At 40.5% G+C, this 3230-nt stretch overlaps 1 protein-coding gene across 1 annotated transcript in view; it reads right to left on the reverse strand.

Annotated features, from left to right (window-relative positions):
- The window catches only part of cldn11a (claudin 11a), a 119423-nt gene that overhangs the window by 106314 nt on the left and 9879 nt on the right, over positions 1 to 3230 (reverse strand). Inside the window, exon 2 of the mRNA XM_008311569.3 lies at positions 2287 to 2391. The gene's annotated coding sequence lies outside the window, so the exon portion shown is untranslated. The remainder of the gene's footprint in view (positions 1 to 2286; positions 2392 to 3230) is intronic.

The raw sequence follows: 3230 nt of genomic DNA on the forward strand, positions 1-3230 counted from the left end.
CTGTACCATAGATCTGCTGTACCATAGATCTGCACCATAAAGAGAGGAGGATGTAAGGAACCATTGAACATTTGAAAAATGTTAAAATATACAGACCAAATACTGAAAAGTTTGAAAATAAAAATCCCCCAACAATGTTGAAAAATTCTGTAAAAATTAGACAAACGTTCACCAAAACCATTTGGTGTAAGGAACCAACAGAAATGGACAAACTTTTAAAAAACAAATTTTCAAATGTTCAGTTGAACATTTGAAAAATGTTAAAATATACAGAACAAATACTAAAAAGTTCGAAGATAAAATCCCCCAACAATGTTGAAAAATTGTGTAAAATTTAGATCCTTCCAAAAAATACTTAAAATAATAGTAATAATTCCCCTTTTAAGATAAATATAAAAAAAACATGTTTTTCAGTGAGGAGTTTATGTCAAATCAGCCAAGGAGCTAAATGAAGTGAAATCTCCATTAAGTTTCATTCCAATGGTCCATTAATGAACATTTACAGTATTGAGTTAATCTTTATTTAACTTGAAGGTTGAAAGTTCAAAGCTGTATTATTTGGTGATATTTCTGTGTTTTCTTCTCTGCCTGTGGTTCCGTCACCCTGTTTGTCTCAGTTACTGTCTGCAGCTCAGCATCACTGTCTCTGTCTCTGACTCTGACTTTCTAATCCACCGCTCATGCCTTAAATCACTGTGCATCATTTTCAGGCCTTTAAGTGAACCACAAAACCAAAATAGACAGAGAGGAATCAGAAATGATCTCTGATAGGAGATGGGGGACGCAGGGAGTCGAGGGGAGTCGACTGCACCCTGTAAGGACGTTTCATGACACCAGATTTGTTTTCAGGAAATTGCCAGTGTGTATTTTTCCCCCATGCAGGAACCAGAAGCTTTTTCTGTGGAAACGACGATATTATTCATGTCTATAATAAACTCTGATCTGAACTGAGCCTCAAATGATTCCTGGAATCACTTTGACGACTAAATGTGATTTTGCCTGTGGAATGAACCACTTACTCATATTCTCTATGTTTTGGTTTCTTTTGTGCAGCTGCCTTTCTGAAGGTTCACTGCTGCTGCTGCTGCTGCTGCATATTTCATCAGCAGAAGTCTGTTGGGCCCCAACACCAGGCTCATTTGTGTCCCAAATCAACTCACCCTAAATGGCCGTCGATCGACTGCTATTCACAGTCACATTAGAGACGCTCGTCTGCTGTGTGTCATACCCAAGATTGGAGTCTAATAGTCTCTCTTTGTCACTTCCTCTCTCTCCGTCACTCGTTTCCAAATTCCCCCCGTTCACTAACTAGCTCCTTTATGTTTTCTCTGACTTGAAATCATTCACTGCCCTTGTTGCGTATTCGTCTTCTCTCTCTCTCTGTTCATCATCTCTCACTTATGGAGATGGATGAAAGGGTGGAACAGAGAGTCTGGGTGCAGAGCTCGTCTGATGGGTTCAGTGTACGTCAGGTCATTTACTAGCCCACCGGTCCATCCATCCTGAAACCAGCCAACAGCTCCACTACCACTGCCACACGTGCACAAAACAACGGACCGTAGGTCCAGACAGAACAAGTCGATGGCAGGGGAAGGCCGTACAATTGAACTGAACAACAGCAACGTCTCATAGGAATATATGATGTAAAAAACTTTTCTTTTTTTAAAAAAAACATGGTATTGGTCTAGCTTAGCAATACTAATTTATTCATATGTTACAGACCGGAGTTCACAGTAACTAGATCAGGATCAGGAACAGAAGATCATAAAAGGAGTGCTGGTAAATCATGAGCGATTAAAATAAATATATAGAAATATATTAATATAATTATATAGTGTGTAGTTAGCTCGTCTGATGGGTTCAGTGTACGTCAGGTCATTTACTAGCCCACCGGTCCATCCATCCTGAAACCAGCCAACAGCTCCACTACCGCTGCCACATGTGCACAAAACGGACCAACTCCTGGGAAACATGATGTGAGACGAACCCAACCTATATATGTTCATATATATTTATTAGTAAATATATTTTATTGAGATTAAAGCAGGCGCATTACCTTTAGCTTCAGGTCAGTTGAGACCGGTCCATCCATCCTGAAACCAGCCAACAGCTCCACTACCGCTGCCACATGTGCACAAAACGGACCATAGGTCCAGACAGAACAAGTCGATGGCAGGGGAAGGCCGTACAATTGAACTGAACAACAGCAACATCTCATAGGAATATATGATGTAAACTTTTTTTTAAATGTTGTATTGGTCTAGCAGATTAAAGCAGGCGCATTACCTTTAGCTTCAGGTCAGTTGAGTAGTAGCTCCCAAGCCAAAAAAGTGTGGACACCCTGGGTGATGGTCGGGCAGTAAGACGTCATCAGATTCATGGAGGTGAAGACTAAAAGAGACAAGAAAACATGAGAAGATTCAAAGTTTTCTGTGGTCTGTCTTCTAGAAGACACAGTTATATTTGACTGAACGTACACCAGAATATATGTACACAGTGAGAGATGTTTTTTTGTTTAGTTATTTTTGTTGTCACACCACAGCCCTGGATACAGACTGTCAATGCTAATCAAGTTCAATTTTATTTGTATAAGAAAAAAAAAAGTTTGCTGGAACTGGCTGTATAGTTTGGTTACAAAAAAACAAACAAACTTAGAACTACCATCTTCCAAAATTCCCAAAATTTAAGGGCTATATTTACAATATTTTACAGTACAATTGTAGTAATTGTTCAAACACCAGGGCCAGAGCAACTTCAACCATCGACCAATCAATGTGTTCTGGTTATTAAGGCCGTCGTGATCACTGACGTTATCCTGTTTTCCACCTTCAAACACTGCTGGGCTGTTTTAACTGGGACTCACTGAGGGGCTAGCTGTTGCTGCATCCATTTCTCATGTTGTCTGTGTGCACAACTCCGCACACTCTCATAGCAACACAATGGCTCTCTAAATGAGTTCCATCTCTCTGGGTGTATTATTCCACTGCGGGGAGGTCTGGGTGTCACCATTCAACACAATAACAACAGTGGGATCTTTTCTATTAGCAGCTCGCTCCGACACACAGCCAGGCACCGCAAACACGCTTACCAAAACAAACACACAAAAATGCACATTCAGCCTTGGGCCATGACATATCATGCATACTCAGAGATACACCCAAAGCCCAAAGCTCCAGTCATCTCATTAGTGCCATGGCTTGTTTTCACCACTGGGGGTTTGTGAATAAATT

Source organism: Cynoglossus semilaevis, chromosome 1 (genome assembly GCF_000523025.1).
Source record: "Cynoglossus semilaevis isolate Cse_v1.0 chromosome 1, Cse_v1.0, whole genome shotgun sequence".
NCBI classification, from domain to species: domain Eukaryota; kingdom Metazoa; phylum Chordata; class Actinopteri; order Pleuronectiformes; family Cynoglossidae; genus Cynoglossus; species Cynoglossus semilaevis.